Source organism: Oxyura jamaicensis, chromosome 1 (genome assembly GCF_011077185.1).
Source record: "Oxyura jamaicensis isolate SHBP4307 breed ruddy duck chromosome 1, BPBGC_Ojam_1.0, whole genome shotgun sequence".
Lineage (NCBI taxonomy): Eukaryota > Metazoa > Chordata > Aves > Anseriformes > Anatidae > Oxyura > Oxyura jamaicensis.
This window is the reverse complement of record NC_048893.1, coordinates 189,655,629-189,670,034: the sequence shown is the minus strand read 5'-3', so window position 1 is coordinate 189,670,034 and position 14,406 is coordinate 189,655,629. Positions and strand designations below refer to the sequence as shown.

General features: G+C 36.2%; 1 long non-coding RNA gene across 1 annotated transcript; it reads right to left on the bottom strand.

Moving 5' to 3' along the window:
* Positions 1 to 796, bottom strand: LOC118160707. Its single transcript, XR_004747640.1, has 2 exons — positions 720 to 796; positions 1 to 366 (listed from the first exon to the last, which is right to left on the bottom strand). It is a non-coding gene; the product is annotated as an uncharacterized LOC118160707 (long non-coding RNA).
* Positions 797 to 14,406: the final 13,610 nt, after the last annotated feature.

Below are 14,406 nucleotides of genomic sequence, written 5' to 3'. Positions count from 1 at the left end.
TTTTCTTTCTTTGACGGGTAATTTCATTCCTCTTTGAGGTTTGGTTGTCTGTGTGCAATGGAGATGCTTACTAAATCTGATTGTCCAAAACCCTCAGCCTTATTTTCTGTTCTTTCCAACTCAAGAATTTTCTACATCATTTCACGAATAGGGAAATTTCTGGCTTGCACTAAGAAATGTTTAACGCACGATGGAGAATCACTTTTCCATTGCTGACCATCTTAGTCTTGTGTGTGGTTTTGTGCTTGGAAAGCAAACTTGTGGTACTTCCTTTTGTGGTGCTCATATTTCAGATACAGCAAGGTGAGGTCTTTTTAGTTATTTCACAATCAATAACTAGACTCTTTTAAATGGACAAAGCCAGACCTAAGGGTCAGAAATGTAAAACTGAGGTTCAGAACTCTACCTCCCAGTGCTTACATCTTAAAATTTACTCTATGCTTACAGTTCACTTTTTTTCAGGGAAAAGAATTTTGCATCATGCTGAAAATAGAACACATATACAGCAGAGGACAGTGGATAAGAGAACAGAGTTTCAAAGGGACTTGATTTGTAAGTTCTGGAAAAAGCACACTAAGCATATCTTAATTTCTTGCTTTTAAATATACACAGTTTATAAATCATCTTGTTAAGAAGAAAATACTTTCAACCAACTTTAGATGACAATGCACAAAAGTATGCATCTCATCATCTTAGGTGCAGCAGTGAGAATGACTTACCTCTGGTTCCAAATTAGTGAAACTACTTTCAGGTTGCCCAAATCTTTCTTCAAAGCACATTGTCATAAGGAGGTGAGTTCACAGCTTTATGCACACAACACATTGACATAAACTAGTTAACCACCTGGCATTGGTTAAGCAGAATTTATGCTGATACTGTGCTAATGACCTCGCACTATCATTAGACTAAATCAGTCTCCTGGGAGAGAGCCCAACAGAGCATACTAATTCAGTGTATTCCTAGGAAGTAGCATGTACAGTAAAATATATTTTGTCATTTATCTAGCTCTATTTTCATTCAGAAATACTTTCTAAATTAAATACCGAGGACTCTCCAGAGGCCTGTAAGATAAGTATAGATATAGATAAAAACATACATTCAAGGGAGACAAACAAGAGAAAGATTTGTGCACACCTGCAGTCACTGTGGGCCTTTTAACGTACTGGTGTGATATTTTAACAAGCGTAGAATCATCTCTAAACATAGACTTAGAAAAAACTTAGAAGGATTAACAAAACTTGGAAGGTTAAATCTGATGTTGACTCCCTTTGTAGCCTGTGAGAGAAACAGGTGCCACCAGAGGGTGCTTCATCTAACGTAACATTTTCATATTTATCTTCATATGTGTTGAGTTCCTCTTGCCCTAGGCCACCCCAATGAATAACTTTTCCTTTTCCCCTGATTGTAAGATGACTATGTATGATTAATGCAGACTTAAATGTCTAACTTAAGGAAACATAAATTAGGGCAGATGAATTCCAGCCTAAACAATCAAAGCAATCAGGAAATTTCAGAAACAAAATGTTTTGTGAATCTTAATTCAGCCTCCTTTTGCATATGTAGGTTATATTCTTTAATTTTTGATGTGCAAACTACCCTTTTCAGAGGATTTAGTACACATAAGGGAGGGAGTTGAGTTATGATTTTACAGTAAAATGAAGATAATCTGTAGAACATTTACTTCATCTATTGCAGAGTTGAAACTTAAAAAGTGAGTGGTGTAGGAAGGGGATGGAAGAGAAAACTAAAGACAATTGAGTGCTGTGAAAGGGTTTCTACACCCGTCTGCTTGTGTTGCTACACAGATGACATAAACCAGACTTCTCACAGCTGGTCTCTATTGCTGTGTTTCTGGTTTTCTGGATGTCCAGCTGGAGACAGTAGGGTCTGATGAAGAAGTGCAGAGCATGCATCGCTATACTTGAAGGTAACAGAAGTTGTTTCCTGAATATGTATAGCACTATATAATAATGCTAAGGTTTATAAATCTTAGTATCTAAAACTAGTGAAAACTATTTACCTTACTCTTTCAGCACCCTAATGCCATTTGAGATAGGGGATGATACCGTATTTCACTAAATGTTATAGCACCCAAGTTAAATGCCTGTTGTGTATTCTGCCAAATAAAAAATTGTGTCTAACTACAGATATGTCTTGCACAGAAAAATTTAACAGTTTTGAATGGGATTCATGTGTCTGAGATGTCTATATAAGAATAAGCTGAGTTGACCCCTGTCAGAATCTGTTTTGTTTCTCAGGGCCAGCAAGGGAAACCCAATGTGATGAGTTCACGTGCGGGCATCAAGGCTGCAGGTGTCTGAAGGTAGGCCAGGAGAACCCTGCATTGATTGATAACTTAACTTTTGGGCACTGAATGAAGCATATTCTATAAGAAAAAAATAGTCTCTGATCATGTTATTTATTAGATAGCTTCATAATAAATACACACAAGGGACAAAATTAAGGTTGCACAGAATGCCTTTTGAAAGCTTGGCATAGCAATAACGGTATAATAGTTATTCTCCGGGAATGAAAAGACATCCACCTGAGGCAGACACTTGGAATGTAGCATTTCAGTTCAAATAGTTAGAGTTTGAAAAGAGAGTCCTATAGCAAGAAAGGAGAGCAAATTAATAATAGTTTTACCAGCTCTTCCTGAGAAACTTCCAGCCTCCCTAGGTCCAGTGGAAGGCAGCAGAGCTTGTATGGCAGCCCTGTAAGCCTGTGCATGTCTCCACTCCAGTCCTTTGCTCAGCATTAACTCCTTCAGAGTTAATAAGCATATGACATTTTCAAAAGTTTTTTACAAAAATGGCCCAATCATAGGAGCCTTTCTCTGGAAGCTTGTTAGGTGTTTGTTAACATCCAGGCTGTAGGGACAGGGAAACCTGTGGTTGAATTATTTGTCCAATATCAAATGGCACAAAATTATCAGGTAACAAATGGCAGCCCAATTCAGTGTTTAACTCATTAGGCTAAAACGTCTGACAAAATTTTCTCTCTGATTCTTCCTGGTAAGGCTGTACCATGCCCTTGCATGTAGGTCAATTACTTTCTGTGCAGGTGTTACAGACTTGTGGAAAAGGACCTTAACTAAGCACTTAAAATTGCTCATGCAATGTTGTCACTTGAAAAAAATCTCAGCCACAACAGAGGGACTGTGGGCTCTAGCAGGAGGTGGCTGTACCTCTTCATTAATAGTTCCTCAGACACAGCTTAAACTTACAAGGCACCTTTCATATGCCCTTCTGGTGTAAATGTCTTGGGAGATATTGTGTAAGCAACAAGGAGTCTTACAGTCTCATCAAGCATTAGCTATTGTTGCCTTTTTTTCCTAACTTACTTTCCTCTGCACTTCACTTGCTCTAAAGCTGCCCCAGATGGTGGAGGTCAGCAGGACCATGCATTAGAGGCTCACTCTGGCTGTATCGCAGTGGAAACTTACATTAAGCAGGGGGGAATTGTGTGAGCTCCTTACAAGCCATTACGAACGCACTGAACAGTGTATGAGAATGTGGTGACCTTCCTAGGCAAGACATTTACATCTAACATATTGGAATTGGGCTTTGGAGACATGAATTCTAAGGCTGACTTGATTTAGTTTCTGCAGGATGCCAGAAAACTGATTAAGACCTTTATTTCAAAAAATGTCTACTTATTTTGGAAACCTGATTTTCAGAAAAGCACATTGCCTTCAGCCACAGTCCAGGCATTACAATTGCATATATATAGTGTAATTGAAGCTTTACTTGGGAAGGGAAAGAAGTGGACCATGAACTTTTTAGTCTTTGCATTAACACTGACCAATTCAGTGCATAATTAGACATATTTGCATTACAGCTGTTCCCCCCACCCCACCCCTTTTAAATATGTACTTTGGGATTACTCAATGTGTTAGAAAATGTTTTGGGGAGAGCTCATATTTGTATGGCTATACTGTCAGCTGCCCTATATCAAATATCAGTGGAGATGGAAAATTAATTGTATTTAGCAATGTCATCTGAATTTACCCAATGCAAATCTGCACGGCAGAAAAGATTTCAAAGTCCTCCACAGAATGACTACTACACACAGACAGTTGTGTTGTTAGTGTAAACCTTAGGCACCAAGCAAAAACTCTAATAAAGACACCTACAATTATTTACCTAAGAAAGAAATATCCTTGCCTAAAACTTCAACACAATGCAATCAGCTGCACTGGTCTTCAGTCAGTCATCAGAGTAAACCAATCTGGAACAAAATCAGCTGAGTCACTGAAATCTGAAAAGAACAATTTGTAGAGGGCAAAACGGTCAGGTTTCTTTCTTAGATAAAAAGAGATATAAAAGGTTTACTGAAGATTTTATGAAAGCATTCCAACTGTTTTCTAATCAAACCTCACCGTTTCAACAGAGAAGAAATTTAAATAATTGAAAACGGTGTTTGTGCAATATTTTGTATTGGAAATTATGCGGTTATCTTGACTGTATTCTTACAAATGATACTTTTACCTATCTATGCAGTACAGGTTATTTATTCTTTGTTAGAATAATATATTGTATGCTCTTGCATGCACGCACTCTGCCTTCTAATGTATTTGCAGAAGATAGAGACCCTATTTTATGTTCATCATCAAATATATTCAGGAAAAGGAAATCAGTTCAGGTAACCTAGCTCTGTGACTGTGAAGCAGGTACCCAATCTATAATTTACTGTCTGACCATTTTTGTATTATATTTTCTTAGTGCTTTCATATACAAAGTAAGGATAATAACTCTCTACAGAAGGAGTAATAATGTATGCTTCTAAATTCTGTTGAAGAGAGCACAGAAGAAAAAGCAAATGAAGTGTAAGGGACAATCTCTGTTTGACAATTCCCTTATAAGTATGCTACACTTAAGTAGTGTAAACAGAGATTCAGATGAAAAATGAGAAGCATTGTTCTTATGTTAGATATTTGAGAACCATGAAGAAAAAAACAAATACAAGGAAGATATTCCTCCTTAGCTTGGAATTCAGTCCATAACTGCCGTGGAAGGAGCTAAGGTTCAAAGAACTGAATCACAAATGTTAGTTTGTTATTTGTAAAATTTAAACAGTAAATGGTTTTAATAGCTTTACTTTCTGTCAATTGATGCCTATTTTCAGATACAGTCCCAATGAGACTGTCAGCCATCGTGGGCAGCCCAAGTAAGTAATTATCAGCTGTAGCCCAAGTAACTGATTATTAATGTATGTTTAACTATCATGCACAGAACTTATGCATTATTTTAACTTCATCTTGTGTTTTAAGATATCCAGAATGATGATTTTTTATCTCCCTGAAGGAGTGGTGAAATTGTCTTTATGCTTATTTACACCCAGAATTTATTTGTGAGCAGGAGTATGTTTGTAGTTTTTATTTACTCTCCATTAAACATTATTCATGTAAAAAATGGAAGTCCATATTGTTAGACATGTCTCGTTTGGTAAAAATATCTCACAGTTTAAGTAGATTAAGCTCTTGTGAAATTACACTAATTTGTAGCTTTTCATGAGTACTAACTCTCAAGTGACAGTCTCCCTGGTTGCACAAAAAAAGTAACTTGGTGTATTTCACAGCTGCTGAGTTACTCACAAGTACAGCCTATAATCAGTGATTTGAGACCCTGGGTAGGTTATAGAGATGTGTCAAATGGAGTCAGGGAAATCACAATGCATTTGTGCCTTCCTTTGATTTATAATTCATGTTGCTTTTATTTTCATCCTACCTCCACAAATTCATATTTTCTTCCATTTTTTTTTTTTTTTTTTAGCTATTCTTAAACTTTGTTATTCATATCTTAGGTATTCTGAGGGCAAATATATTTGCCTATGCTGTAGTAATCTTCCTTAATTGATTCGGGATGTCTGCCAGCCTCTTCTATTATTCTGTGCCAATATCTATATACAACTGGCTTTTATCCAAGTGCTGTCATCTTTCTCATCCTCTTCATCCCTTTGCTCTTTTTGTGCTGAGAGGCAGTATTCTTAGCCTTTGAGTATTGGTCCTTCATCCGTCACACTTGCAGTGAAAAAGGTACAAAGGGCAAACTTTCCAAATACTAAGATCTCTGTGCTTGGCTTTTCTGGCATTTTCTCTTAACTATTTATGGTTAAGTCAGTTTTTGCAAGGTGCTCATCTACTTAATAAAATTACATAGAAAGTTTTGATACATTTACTACCATTTAGTACTTTGGTGAACTTATTTTAGTGCCTTGTTAGCTTTTTTTTTTGGTTGGTTGTTTGGTTGGTTGTTTTGTATTTTACTTAGTATTTTTCACTCTATATTTGATTCATTGAAGAAAATAAAGTGATTCAGAATCAAAAACTACCATCATCATGTTCTCATAAATCTTTCTCATGAAGCTTTTTTGATTTCTGTAAAATATGAAAAAGAGATAATTTATAATGAGTTTTAATGTAATTGAAATTCAACTTGGTTTTATATTGGGGATTGTTTTGTTTTCATATTCATTATAAAACTCATAATGTATATCACTTCTTTTAGATTCAAGGACAAAAGCTGTCTCTAGACAAATTAAAATTCCTGTGTTGTGGATATATCTGATTGCCTTTCTACGGTCCAGCTCTTTCTTCATGTGTCATCTGCTGCAAAATGAGTTCTGCTCTAAAAGACATAAAAGTAGTTGTTCTTCGGTGTCGTACAATAAAATATCAACACTGATCTACAGAAGAAATAAAAAATTCCGTTGCAATTAAGGGTAAAGACAAGTTCACATATATAATCAATATCCTTAGTACATATTTTGTTGGCCTTTAATCCAAATCCCATCTGAACCAAAAGACCAAAGGGATTTTTTATTTTATTTTATTTTATTTTATTTTATTTCTAATTTCAGTGGTCTATCAGGCTCTCATTAGTCCTTGGATTAGTAGGGCAACCATATTAAGCACAGGGCATTACCACTCCCTTAGCCAAATATTTATAGCCAATTCAGTCAGTGGAATGAATGGGATTTGTAAAAGGCTCTTGTGTAAGGTTAGCATTGATAGATGAAACATTTCCTAAAGACGACCTTGAAAACTTTGTTTTTGTGGATTTATTATTTGATCAGCCAGATGCCCATCACCTGCTTAATGAAGACCTTGCAGCTGTCCCTTCCTTTCTTCAGTTCATGAAATCATCGGTGATTCATCTTTTGTGACTCTAAGACCAAATCTATTTGCATATTGAGAAACCCTCATGGATGAACTCAGCTGGACCCCAGCTGTCCAAATTAATGGAAAAAAAAAAAAAAAAAAAAAAAAGATGGTTTATTATGTTCCTTTTATAATCTAAATTATGATTTTGGTGATTATGTCTTCAGGGTTGTAAGTACTGGAGAGAATATAGATAGAAGTTGAAGATCTGACTCTATCAACTATAAGCACTATTACTTGAATTCTTTGGAGATGACACATTTGGATGTAATTCAGAATTGTTATATTTTCTCTTGGATCATACACATATGTTTAAAAATAACACATTTTACTTTTATTTTTTATCTACTTTTATTTTTTCTATTAATACTAAAAATAAAAATGCCTTTTATTGTACTCTATGTAATATACTATGTGGAACTTACATAATTACAATCAGTAACATACACTTATAGTCTCTATTTAAAATAGTATCTGAGCAGCTCACCATTTCAAAATATGTTCATCTCCATAACACCTCTGTTAGACTTTATTAATTATAACTTGCCATCATTTTACAGAAGTTGATCTGGAAATCATAGGCTCTTTGTGTACTATTTTTTGAAAGCAATGCTGATTTGAACCCAGATTTGCCAGCTGCCCATGTGATCCACCACAGGGAGTGATGCGGGTAAGCCAGCTGCTTCACACAGTAAGAAAATCTCTAATACCTTTTCCACTGTAAGGTGCACCCAAAGGCACCCTTATCTGCAGTGACAGCAGATCCACCCCAGCAGAATGTGCCTGGCCATTTTCATATTTTTTGCCTGTCTTTGCAGTGACTTCATGGGGCTTGTATGGTGTGTGAAAGAAAGCCTACAATTCTTCCTAGAAGGGACTGATTTAGCATTTACAGCTGAAGGTACGATTTTTAGTCAGTCTTCATTCTGGTTGCTTATAAGGACAAGGAAGATCTTGGAACCAGGTCACCAGAGTGTATGACCATGTCAGGACATTGCTGTGGCCATGTAGCTCAGGTTTAGTAATAGGCACCATTGTTTAGACTAGGTAACTTGTTCCATATCACACGGGAAATATCTTGTAATGTAGAGAATTAAATTCTCTATGTCCATATCCCAGAAAAATATTATAGCTCTTGAGTTATCTCTCCTATGGAAAAGTTTTACTTACTAGTCACATAGCACTATGTATATTCAAAAAGTGTTATAAATGGTAACTAGTGTTCACAAAGATCTTAGAAGACAAAAAAAATATTATTCTAACTACATAGGTCTTAGTCCTGAACCTAAAGGCCTCAGTGTTTAACTAATGCAGATTATAGATTTGAATCTATATCAAATGTTCAACTTGGAATTCAGGACATAGCATCACAGAAGATCCAATCTTTGCAAGGTCTATTCAAATGACTCAGTGGGCTATTTTGCCATCTTGTCCTATAATTAACTATAGCAACTGGCAATTAACAGGGGTGTTTTAAATCCTTGATTTAATGTTCTTTTAAAATAGATACAAGGTAAATAGAACCCTGGACAATCTATCTGGCTTTCTCTTCTCTAGCATTTCAAAGGCACCTAGAAACTTGGCTTTAAGTACTACTAAGCAGATTTAGACCCAAAGGGCATGAGATACATAAAAATTAGTCTGGGTGTAAGAAAAAAAATACAGAAAGGGAAGATTGGCAGCATTGCATTGGAGAGGACAGTCTGTTCATCATAAAAGAGGAAGAGAATATGATATCAGGTTGAGCTATCTCTTGAAGCTCTTTAGACCTCAGATTACATTAATAAACTACTTAATCTCTCATGCGTGCAGCATTATTATGTACAGGAGAATATAATGCTCTTGTGTATTATTTATTCTGTCCCCTGTTTGCAGATGCCTAATCTCATGCTCTGCAGAGACTTTTCAGAGTTTGACTCCAACTTTTCTGTACTTTCAGAGATGGCAGAGCAAGCATAGCTGCACATATGTAAATAATTAAAATGATAGTGAAAAGAGTATACAGGAAAGTGAACTACCTGTGCAACTTATTGCCACAAAATCTAATGAAGGTAAATATTCAGGAGGAAACATAAAGCACTGGACGATTTGTGAACAATGAGTATCCAGTGTTAAAACAGCCAGAATTTAAATGAAATCCAAACTAAAAGAATTGGAAATACTCAGTATATTCCCATCGAGTGATGGGAACAAGAAAATATATCTACATTAAATTATTTCTTACTTATATTTCCTTCTAGGAGATGGGTGAGGCAGTATGTTGAGGAGATAGCGTTCAGTGTGTAAATGAGAGGTAAGATCTATTGTGGTGTAAAATAAATCTTTCATACTTGCATAGTTGCACATTCTACAGCTACAGCCTTTTATCTGCTATGCCTGGAGCTTTAGAAAAAAACTAATCCTAATCATAGTGTGATTCTTTCCTGAGGTAATTTTTAGTATATATATGTGCAAAATACTCTTAGTCAAAAACATTCTTAATCTCTTTTTACTGATTGGTACATATAATGCAAGGTGAAATGAATTACATAATGAGAGCTGGCGCCTAATAGTCTAGCAAAAAGACTGGAAGTTATGAGATCTGCAGTTTGTTCCAGTTTTAGTTACAGTGAATTGATACCTGGTTTCAGAGACTCTGGGATCACATTTACATCTGCTTTTACTAATTTCTGAAGAGTGAAGAAGTTTGAATTGGGGCAAAGAATATTAAATATATACATATGCTTCCATATTCAGAATAAAAGCCATTAATAAACAGCAAAGTGGGAACTTCTCCCATCATGATGATTTCTTCAAAATTTTGACCTATGGTGTTCTTCATTGATAAAACTCACAGAGCAGCAGCGTGATCTACCTTTAGATTTAGGTTTAATGCATAGTGTCATCTCAACCTTTTCCCACTTGCACAGGCTATCATTGCAAGCTCTGTAAGACACACTTAGCATAAATATTATTTCTTTCTCCCAACATAACTTGTACAGTTTTTTCCATTAGGAGATTTATGGTGTGTTTCGTTTTCTATTCAGGATTTAAAAGGCTGATGAATTTGTCTCTGTTTTGAGTCAAAGATGGTTGCATCTGTTCACGAATCAATTCATCTGCAATTAGTATGCAAAACTCAAGTGGCAATTCTTTGAAAATAGGATAGGTGTCAAAAATAGTGTAAAAGGACTGCAGAAGATCAGTTACCCCAAGCTTCTGCACTGAAACAGAATCAAAAATTTAGTGGTGGGAACAAGTCATTTAGAAAATATTTCTGTTTAGAAGTAGCTCAGGTTGAGTTTCAAAGGAGATATATAATAAAAAGAACAATGTAAGAACTGAAAATTAATTGCTGTTCCTGAAGTTGAATTTTTTTTTACTACTTCCTTCTATATAGTTTAGCATGACTGTGGTTCTTTGGAAATGAATTTACCATACTTAAAACAGCCATGACTGTCCCAGTCTTGGACAGTATATAAGCAAGTGCTTATATACTTCAAATACACATATAGCACGAGGGACAAATTTTTAGAGCTACCTGAGCACCCAATTCTCAGCCTTGTGCTCTAGTACATTTCTTAATCAAGCTGCATTCACATTTGAAGCACTTGTAATAGGAAGCTACTTTACAAATGTTATTTATGAAGTTCTCAAGGTCTTCTGAATTAGACAGACTTTGGATAGACAGACTTCACTTTATAGTCTGGTACATACTGGCTCAAAGGTATTAAATGGATGATAAAAAACATCAGTAGAAGAGCTGGATTAAATACACATCAGACTTAAATTCTAGTCCTCTACCTTCAGCAGTTTCTTATAAAGTTGCCTGTACATCATTTAAAGCCCCCCACATTTGCTACTTAATGTTATTGTTACTTGTGCTGTCCCTGAGATTCAGTATATGGATGGTCTCCTAGAAGTCAAGACAAACTATATACAGTGACATAGTTCTGAAGTCATAAGTGTGATTTTTCTAAAGCTCATCTTGCTACTAGAATTTATTGCAACTTGTTAGTTCTTCATGGATATTTTTCAGTCTTTTGTGTAATTATTTGGTAATCTTTATTTTTCAAGAATACGGAGGTGTACTTTGCAGCTGCTAGCTCTGCTTAATAGATTATATCAGGAAGACACTGTAAAAGTTAGAGATGGGAAAATTCATGTCATTTGCAGAAAAATAGAAATGAGAAAGATACTAAAATATTTTTATTTGTAGCTTTATAGCAGATATAACAAATTACCTCAGTTGCAAAGTGTCTTATCACTGAATGCTAAATTGCATTTATAGTAGCATAAATTCTACAAGACACATAAGAGAATTTTATACTGCAGATTCTAAAACTTTCTGTGTAGCCAAAGAAAAGCCAAATATAGTTTGTAAAAAGTATCCGTACTTATTCCTGAGCTAACGTTAACTCCTGATCTGTAGTAACTTGCCTCTCATTATCCAAGTCACCTTTGTTTTCTCATTACATATCTGTTCAAGACAGGCAGAAATTCTGTAATGCTGGAAAGCCATATAGTTGTAAAAGTTTATATGTAAAGGCCCTTCATCATCTTTTCTACTTTTCCAGCTAGGCAGTTTGGATATAATAAAGTGTTGCCATTTCTTACAGACTTTTCTATGCCTAGGTTCTTAGGCAATTATGATTATATTACCAATGAAAGCTCTTCTGTGGCACTTTGTTACAGCATACTTGGTCTGTGGTAAAACAAATAAGTCACTGAATCTGAAAAATGTCTTGAGCTTTATTTTAAACCCTGAAGCATCCATCTTCAATTGGAAACTGGAAAAAAAAGAAGAAGAAAGAATGGTAGGAGAGAGGGCATTAAAAACACTAAGTGGGAAATTTAAGACCTGGATACATACCTTTACTTTAGGGATTGTTTCCTCCAGAAGCAGAAAATCAACACTCCTCCCTACTGTCTTTCATCTTTATTTATAATTCACAAACTGGGCTTCACATCTTGGCTAGTGAGCATATGAATAGTAAAGACTGCAGACGAGCACAGAAAAGCAAGTACATGAAGAGTTCAGTACAATTACAGCTAGGTTGTTTCTGGAGCCTAAACTGGGAAAATTGCCAAGGCATCAGGAGATCACATCACAAATTGCAGTGTAGATACAGCATGAATCCCTAGGAGGCTCCATTCAATAATAGGTTTCAGAGCATGCCTGAGAGATTTGGGCTCCTCACAGCTCAAGCCCACATCCCTGAACTACTGGGAGAGTGTCTTAATCCAGGCAGTTAGAGAAAGGCAATTAATTGCTGCTTGGTAAAACCCTGCTTTTGAACAAGAGACACATGGGCCGAGGGAATATGTAAAACCATGATTAACGGTTGAAGTCACTGGGGTACTCAACAGGGTAGTAAAGACAGGTCTGGACACTGGGAGTCATTTTTGCATTCTCTCCTGCACCCACCAGGTGTAGGTACAGGAGCCAAGGTACAAGGAGAGACCAGTAGTGATTTGAGGCCATAAGGTGAAAACCTCTTTCCCATTCCCTTCACCAATACCCCTTCTACCTCTCCTGTCTTAAGGTATGTGATCAATGCTGAGCACAATGTGATATGGTATGGAGTAGCCCTTTGGTCAGTCTGGGTCAGCTCCTGGTTGTGTCCCTTCCCAGCTCCCTGTACACCTCCAGGTACCTCGCTGCAGGGGCATTGTGAGGAACAGAGAAGGGTGTCGTGCTCTGTAAGCACTGTTCAGCAGGAACTAAAACAGCACTGTGTTTTCAACACTGTTTTAATCACATGAAGAAAAGTTACTCTTTCCCAGACCAAACCAATACAGAGGTCTGTCTAATCCCTCCTAGATGAATGAGAAACAGGACCTCATCAGAAAGCTCTAAGGAATAAGGTAGCCACCCCTGCTATGGCAGAGTTTGCAAGTGGCTGCTCCTAGGTGGTTCCTACCCACATAATACTGTTAATCTGTCCCCCAGAAATATATTGAATGCGGGTCATAATGTAGGTCATAATGAGTTTTATCCATTGACTTAGCTGTATTTCAATAGCAATTTAAGAGCACAAGCTCCATAATCCGTCAGAAACCCATTCCCTCTAAAATACAAAAATAAGACATGACTTAGAAAATAAAGTCATCATTTTGGTAATTACTTTAATAAATGTGCATTATCCTGCTTTACAAGCAAGAGGACAAAGATTTCATAAGAAAGGAAAAGTTATCCAGTAAAGTGCAAAAGGGAGGCACAAAAAAGTTTTATAAATAATGGGCAGTGTTTTATAGAACAGTTTCTTCATTGTCTCTCCCGCAGAAAGGGAAGACAGCAAATGCAGAATTTTAACTACCCTCTCTTCAAATCCTAGAGACTTTCTCCTAGTGAGTAGAAAAAAGCACCCTTTTCCAAGTTCATAAACATATAATAAGGTGATGCACAGTACTTTGCAGATATGTAACCTTTATGCTTAGCCAATATCTATTACAAAATAATAATAAAAAAAAAAGATGTACACTGAAGACACCTAAATGTCTAAGTCCAATGATATGTTTTATGATATTTTAAAACTAAAATATTGCTAACACGTTACCATCTATTTAACTGTCTTATTTCTTCAGTTTCATCACATTCATCTATCTAGTTTGCTCTCTTGCTAATCTCAATCACTAGCTGTGACAGCATTTTCCCCACTGCCCAATACATGTGATGGAGCATTCTGTGCAATTCCTTAGTTCCCAAAGCTGCAACATACCCCACTAACAGAATAATCAATGAAGCATCTCTTCTGTGTGCCTGGAAGTAGACAGGGCTACTAAGACTGGACAAATTTGAAGAAGAGGTGTGAGGTTCTCTGCCCTTAACAGCATGGCAAGACAGCAGCTGTGTTGCAGAAGCTGATCCGGATGTCACACCAGTTTTGGAATTAGAACATGGTTCAGTTATTACATGTATGTAAGATTTAATATGCTCTAAAGAATCCATTGGTTCTTGTGGTTATTGCCCAGTATTTGCAGATATCTGTGCACTTCTGCAGTAGCATCTGAAGACCTAGCAGTATACCAAAGGTGTTTCAAATGGTACCAGATAACTACCTGGAGAAAATTGAATCCGTGGCCAGTGCTTTCCTGAGACACCATTCCACATCACAGGTTCTGGAGAAAAACATAGCTATTAATTTCTTAAGCAGTGTAAAAGAAGAAAATTACTTTCTTTAATTGGGCTTACCTTCATAATAAAAATTAAAAACCCTGAAAATTCTTAGTTACCATAATATCCATTTGAATTACTTGCTAAC